General features: G+C 35.9%; 1 non-coding gene and 1 pseudogene across 1 annotated transcript; one reads left to right on the top strand and one right to left on the bottom strand.

The window, feature by feature from the left end:
• Positions 1-3,328: 3,328 nt before the first annotated feature.
• LOC113623063 (U6 spliceosomal RNA) lies at positions 3,329-3,435 on the bottom strand. Its single transcript, XR_003433756.1, has one exon. It is a non-coding gene; the product is annotated as a U6 spliceosomal RNA (small nuclear RNA).
• A 3,169-nt stretch (positions 3,436-6,604) lies between these two features.
• Positions 6,605-7,062, top strand: LOC113623028 (FUN14 domain-containing protein 1-like; annotated as a pseudogene).
• Positions 7,063-7,693: the final 631 nt, after the last annotated feature.

The raw sequence follows: 7,693 nt of genomic DNA, 5'->3' as shown, positions 1-7,693 counted from the left end.
TCTATAAGGGAGGCTGATGCACCCCAACTCCATGGGGACAGAAACTCCTTTGCTTGGGACCCTCCCAGACCTCGCCTTATGTATCTCTTCCTCTGGCTGTTCATCTGTCCTTTATTATATCCTTTAAGAAATTGGTGAATGTCAGTAAGTGTTTCCCTGAGTTCTGGGAGCTCTAGTAAATTAATCGAACCTGAGGAGGGGGTCACTGGAACCTCTGATTTGTAGGCAAACTTAGACAGAAGTTGTGGGTAACCTGGGGACCTACTAGTGATTGGCATCTGAAGTGTGGTAGGAGGGGCCATCTTGTGGGACTGAGCCCTTAACCTGAGGGATCTGATGCTAAGTCCAGATAGGCAGTGTCAGAACTGAGTTAGATTGTAGAACACCCAGCTGGTATCGTGGAGAATTCCTTGATGTGGGGAAAAACCTCCACACGGTTGGTGACCAGAGTGAAGTGTTCTGTGGGACCTAGTAAGGGAGACACATAGGAAAGAAACACACAGTAGGAAGAACTGGGTTATTCCCTACATAGGCAGATGGAAGACTAAGGTTTTTTCATTATATATACCATAAGAGAATTAAGGGGTAAACTTAAAGATTTCCATTCCTCTTTGTTAGCATCAGTTTATATATTGTCATTAGCAAAGTTGTGTTGGTTTCTTTTTGTGATATTCCCATATTCATAAACAAGCATGAGAGTGCAGTCAGTGGGATGTCTAGTTAGCAGAGTGGTCTTAAGTAAAGAATAGCATCTTTTATATACTAATAAGATTCTGATTCATATTAACTCATAAGACCGGAAAAATAAAAGAATAATTTGATTCTCTGGTTAGAGTCCAAAGCAGAAATATCTTTCTGATGGGTGTATGCTTAGATGAAACAAAGCACAATCACTAAACACCAACCAGAGATTTGCAGCTCAAGTGCTTTGCCAGCTCTACGGGAGAAGATTACACCACATTTCCCTTTGCAAAATGTATGATCTGGTTGGGAAGACAGAACCAGCACACAAGGAATATGAGGGAATCATGCAAGGGAGTATGTAATTCATTGTTAACTCTGTGGAATATACAGAACTGTCCTGACACGACATTTTGACATTTGCTTTTGACATCTTCCAATTCCTCATTTCTGTGCTCCTCTCCTTTTCCCTGGGTCTTCCTCTCTAACCTCCCAGGTAGCCAGAATATATACTCTCCTTGCCACCATATCTGACCTCAAGTGTGTATTTATTGAATTCAAGATGCTATAGATTACAAAATATACGATTATTTTTGTACCACTATGAAAAAATCATGTCAATTAAATTATATTACACTGCTTTCATTTAATTTCAAATTTTAAATCATTTAGAATTGGGCTTAGATAGATTTTTTTTACATATAATACTCTTTTGCATACACAAAAAGGAAAATAAAGTTAATGGCTAAATTATTACAGTTTTCTCAAACCTTCACAACTTCCAATAAAATAATGTCATTAAACTGATTTTTATTGAGTTATAAATGACTAGTCCCAGATTCAATTTCCTTTTAAGTCAACACGTATTTATTGACTATCACTATATATCCTGCACTACAGAGGATCCAAGAAGAAGTTCAGATAAAGTTCAGTAAAGAGGTTAAGATCTGAACTGGACCCTGTGGGATGGATGAGATTATACTTTTGGGGGATGAGATGCAAAAAAAGGGAGAAAGTTGAAAAAATAAACCTCTGTGATGTGAATCATTGTTCAGTTGCAAAGAGATATTGCAAGTACCAGTCTGATATCAGAAACAGACAATTCACACAAAAATAAATAAAACCAAAAACATATGAACACAGAGATATCCATTAAAAGTATCCACTCTTCAACCAAAATGTCCAAACTGAAATAAAGTACTTAAAAAAATGAATAAAAGAATAAAAGCTGAAACATGGAATATTACACAGGTATATAAAAAATGGAAACTATTTACAGTATAGTATCAAGTAAAAAAGTGGGATACAAAGTTATAGCATAATTACATCAATTTAAAAAATATATGCCTGTAACCCAAATTGCAGAAAGAACTTAGGTAGAAATACATATGATTCTTCCTTCTAGATTTTTTTCTTTGATGTACTATCTTGTATTAGTTTCTTTCTTAGAGGGTGTATTAGTTTCCTAGGGCTGCCATGACAAATACACAAACTGGATGGCTTAACAGAAATTTGTTTTCTCACATTCCTGGAGACTACAAGTCCAAGATCAAGGTGTCAGCAGGGCTGATTTCTTCTGAGGCCCCTCTCCTTGGCCTGTAGATAGCACTCTTCTCCCAGTGTCTCACATGATTGTTTTCTCTGTGTGTCTCTATGTCCTAATTTTTTCTTTCAAGGACACCAGTCTTATTGAATTAGACCCATCTATATGATCTTATTTTACCTTAATTACCTTTTAAAAAATTTTTTATTGGAGTATAGTTGATTTACAATGTTGTGTTAGTTTCAGGTATACAGCAAAGTGAATCAGCTATACATATACATATAACCACTCTTTTTTTTTCTTACATTCTTTTCCCATATGGGCCATCACAGAGTACTGAGTAGAGTTCCCTTTGCTATACAGCAGGTTCTTATTAGTTATCTATTTTATATACAGTAGTGTGTATATCAGTCCCAGTCTCCCAATTTATCCCTCCCCCATCCATCTCCCGGTAACCATAATTTGTTTTCTACATCTGTGACTCTACTTCTGTTTTGTAAATAAGTTCAATTGTACCTTTTTTGAGATTCCACATATAAGCGATATCACATGATATTTGTCTTTCTGTGTCTGACTTACTTCACTCAGTATGACAATTCTAGGTCCATCCATGTTGCTGCAACTTACATTACTTTGTTCTTTTTTATGGCTGAGTAATATTCCATTGTATATATGTACCACATCTTCTTTACCCATTCCTCTGTGATAGACATTTAGGTTGCTTCCATGTCCTGGCCATTGTAAATAGTGCTGCACTGAACATTGGGGTGCATGTATCTTTTTGAATTATGGTTTTCTCTGGGTATATACCCAGTAGTGGGATTGCTGGGTCATATGGTAGTTCTATTTTTAGTTTTTTAAGGCACCTCCATACTGTTCTCCATAGTGGCTGTATCAATTTACATTCCCACCAACATTCCCAGCAAGAGGGTTCCCTTTTCTCCACACCCTCTCCAGCATATATTGTTTGTAGATTTTTTGATGATGGCCATTCTGACTGGTGTGAGGTGATACCTCATTGTAGTTTTGATTTGCATTTCTCTGATAATTAGTGATGTTGAGCATCTTTTCATGTGCTTTTTGGCAATCTGTATGTCTTCTTTGAAAAATATGGAATGCTTCACGAATTTTCATGTCATCCTTGGGCAGGGGCCATGCTAATCTTCTCTGTATCATTCCAGTTTTAGTATATGTGCTGCTGAAGTGAGCACCTTCTAGATTTTTTTTTGACACTATTTTTATACCCTCTTTTTAATTATCAGTTTGAAAGTACATATGAGGAAAAGTGAGCTCAGCAGGTTGGCTAGGGGTGGGAGTGGGGCAGAATGATATAGAAGGTAAATCAAGAGGAGATTATAAAAAGAGAAGAAATTATTATCAAAATATTATTTAAATGCTAACATAAACCTATTATACTTCTGCTTCATTTTAGTATAATATTCTGATAAGTTATCCAAAGGAATCAGAAAAAGAGAAGCATGGTATAACAGAGATCGCACTAGTTAACTGCCATGTATTAATATTTCATGACCAGTTTTTTCATACACAATCTAATGAAGGCTGTAAATTTTTTTTTTGATTATAAACAACAGAAATTTATTTCTTACAGTTCTGCAGGCTGGACTTGCAAGATCAAAGTGATGGTCAATTCAGTGTCTAGTGAGAACCTGCTTCCTCATAGACCACAGTCTTCTCACTGTAATCTCACTTGGCAGAAGGACAATGCTGTAATTTTTTTAAAGCACAAAATTGGAAAGCCACGGTGGCCATTGACATACTGACAACCTAAAATATCTACATTTGGATTTTTCAGATATGTATTATGTTTTCAGACTCAAAAATAGATTTTTCTATTTTATATATTACCATTTCACGTACTCTTTATTCCTTTGTATAAATCCAAGTTTTCTTCCTGATGCCATTTTCCTTCATCCTAAACTTCCTTCAACACTTCTTGCAGTGCAGGTTTCCTGGTAAGAAAATGTGTTTATTTCACCTTCATTTTTTAAAGGATCTATTTGCTGGATATGCAATTACAGGTTAATAAATGTTGATGGGTCCCCTTTTCCTCCCCCTCTAGTAATTTTTAAAAATGCCATTCCATTGTCTCCTGATTTGCATTGGTTTTGATGACAAGTCAGTAATAATTCTTATCATAGATCCCTGTATGTAATGCGTCTTGGGCTGTTTTAAATATTTTCTCTTATCATTAGTTTTCAACAATGTAATTACAATGAGTCTTGGTGTTATTTTCTTTGTGATTATCTTTCTTGTTGTTTGTTGTATTTCTTAGAGCTGTGTGCTGATATTTTCCATCAAATTTGAAGAAAAAAATTGGGCATTATTCCTCCAAATAATAGAGCTATTAGGATAGAGTTGATAGTTAATAGGATAGAGTTCTTTCTCACTCTATCCTATAAACCCAATTATACATATGCTATATCACTTGATATTGGTGGTGTCCCGATATCGTGTTTTTTTAGAACAGCTTACAGAAAAATTGAATGAAAAGTACAGAGAGATCTTTTTCTACCTGATAATTTTATGCTGGATTATGTATAGTATATTGTTAAGTGCCTAGATTTTATTGTCTTCTTTTAGATGGGGTTGAATTTTGTTCTGATGGCAGTTAATTTACTTGTGAATTGACACAGTGCTTTTGAATCTTGTTTTTAACTTGGTTAGGGCAGATCTAGTCTTTATTTGAGAGCTAGCATATCCATTGTACTAAGGTGTGGCCTTTCTTGGCTATCAGCTGAGTACCAGGGGTCTCTCCTCTCGACTGGTTAGCACTCTATGTATCTCAGCCCTGTGTAAGCTGCAGGACCCCTGTGATGGTTTCCTGCTTGGCCTTCAGGAGTCTTGGACTGTGCAAGATCAGCTAAGAACTCAGTAGAAGTTACAAGGGGAACTTCATGCAGATTTCTAGAGTATCTTTCGGAAGCTCCCTCCTTTCTGAGAAAATTCCATTCATCTCAACACCTTTGAACTTTAAACTATGTTTCCTCAGCTCAGTGAGACTACCAGCTCTGTTTGGGTTCCCCATCCTTGCATCATGGTAAGGAAAATTATCGCTGGTCAGAAAACAAGGGTGATGTGCGACTTACATCATTTGTTTCCCTTCCATCAGGGATCATAATACTGCACTGCCTCTTGTCCAACATTTGAAATGATTGTTTCATATATTTTTCTAGTTTTATGCTTGTTTACCACAGGTACCATTTAGTCTATCATAGTCAAAAACAAAATCCACGATAGAGTTTTTTATTTAAAAAATTGTTTAATTATTGAAAATTTCAAACACATATAAAAGAAGATGGAGGAGTAAGATGAAATCCTAGATCACTCAACTTCAATAATTAGCAACTCATGGTCAATCTTGTTTCATCTATACCTATTCATTCATTCACTTCACTTCTATCTTATTTTGAAGCATATATTAGCCATCATATCATTTCATCCACAAATATTTCAGTATTTATCTCCAATAAATAAGATTTTTTACTAGAGCCACAATACCATTTTCATACTTTAATGAGTTAATAATTCCTTAATATAATCACATAAAGAGGAAGTGTTCATAAAAGGTAAGAGGTGAATACTATTTATATGTTCTTGGGTAATTCAGTTAACTTCTTGGTGCCTCCATTTCCTAATCTATAAAATGGGTCTGATGGAAGGAATTTGGGCTAGGTGTTGTCTCAGGCCCCTTATCCCCATCTTTGTTCTATAACTAAAAATCTTGTACTCTCATCTTAAAAGTCATTATCTTGGGTTTGAGCAGCTTGCATTATTTAAAAAAAAAGTATGAATGGATAAAGAAGATGTGGCACATATATACAATGGAATATTACTCAGCCATAAAAAGAGACGAAATTGAGCTATTTGTAATGAGGTGGATAGACCTAGAGTCTGTCATACAGAGTGAAGTAAGTCAGAAAGAGAGAGACAAATACCGTATGCTAACACATATATATGGAATTTAAAAAAAAAAAAATGTCATGAAAAACCTAGGGGTGAAAGAGGAATAAAGACACAGACTTACTAGAGAATGGACTTGAGGCTATGGGGAGGGGGAAGTGTAAACGGTGACAAAGCGATAAAGAGGCATGGACATATATACACTACCAAACGTAAAATAGATAGCTAGTGGGAAGCAGCCGCATAGCACAGGGAGATCAGCTCGGTGCTTTGTGACCGCCTGGAGGGGTGGGATAGGGAGGGTGGGAGGGAGGGAGACGCAAGTGGGAAGAGATATGGGAATATATGTATATATATAACTGATTCATTTTGTTGTGAAGCTGAAACTAACATACCATTGTAAAGCAATTATACTCCAATAAAGATGTTAAAAAAAAAAAAAAAAAAAAAAAGTAGATCATGGAGACCCGGAACACCCCTCCCCAAGAATATGAAAGTGATGATGACTCTTACGAAGTGTTGGATTTAACTGAGTATGCAAGAAGACAGACACCACTGGTGGAATCGAGTGTTTGGCCACAGTTCCGGACCTATGGTAGAACAATACTCAGTAGCCACCCAGATTGTAATGGGTGGAGTGAGTGGCTGGTGTGCAGGATTTTTGTTCCAGAAAGTTGGAAAACTTGCAGCAACTACAGTAGGTGGTGGCTTTCTTCTCCTTCAGATTGCCAGTCACAGTGGCTATGTGCTGATCGGCTGGAAGAGAGTTGAAAAAGATGTAAACAAAGCAAAAAGACAGATTAAGAAACGAGCAAATAAGGCAGCACCTGAAATCAACAATATAATAGAAGAAGCAACAGAATTTGTTAAACAGAACATTGTGATATCCAGTGGATTTGTGGGAGGCTTTTTCTAGGCCTTGCGTTTTAAGGATATGAATGTTCTATCACAGTGGAGTCACCTCTGAGAAGAGAAATGGTGGTGACAAGATGGTCTCAACATTACCCATTGACAGATTCTCCAGGATGACAAGAAACAACTAGCTGGACAGTACCAAACTCACTGCTTAGCATTTTGCCATCTGAACTTTGGCAGACAAGTATCTGTTATAAAACAATCTGTATGATCTGTGTATAATAGTATTCCTGAGCAAAACATGGCTTTCATTATTTTTTAAAAACTTGCATTTGCTTAAAATTTGCCTATAAAACACCACCATTGGATGTAGATATGGAGAGAGAAAAAAATCTGTTGGCTATATTCCCCAGTGAAATATCATCTTCATTTTATTTAAATAAGATGTTCTCCATTGTGCTTTTTAGTATAGTGCCAATAATTTAAAAATTAGTATTATAGCTTCAACAGTAGGGCTGACTTTTTTTTTAAAGATATGTTTTCAGTAAACTGAAGAACTGTAATGCCCTTTTATGGAAGAATTTACAAATAATAGAATTATTAAAGATATTAAACAAATTTAATACCAATTTTTAGGTTGTTTTTTCCTGCAATTCTTACTTTGGTTACTATGTAATAACTGTAGCAAATGCT

The sequence above is a fragment of the Aethalodelphis obliquidens genome, unplaced genomic scaffold (genome assembly GCF_003676395.1).
Source record: "Aethalodelphis obliquidens isolate GAN/ISIS:26980383/991018 unplaced genomic scaffold, ASM367639v1 scaffold10, whole genome shotgun sequence".
NCBI lineage: Eukaryota > Metazoa > Chordata > Mammalia > Artiodactyla > Delphinidae > Aethalodelphis > Aethalodelphis obliquidens.
Note: the sequence above shows the minus strand (reverse complement) of the source record. Positions and strands in the feature narration are given on the sequence as shown.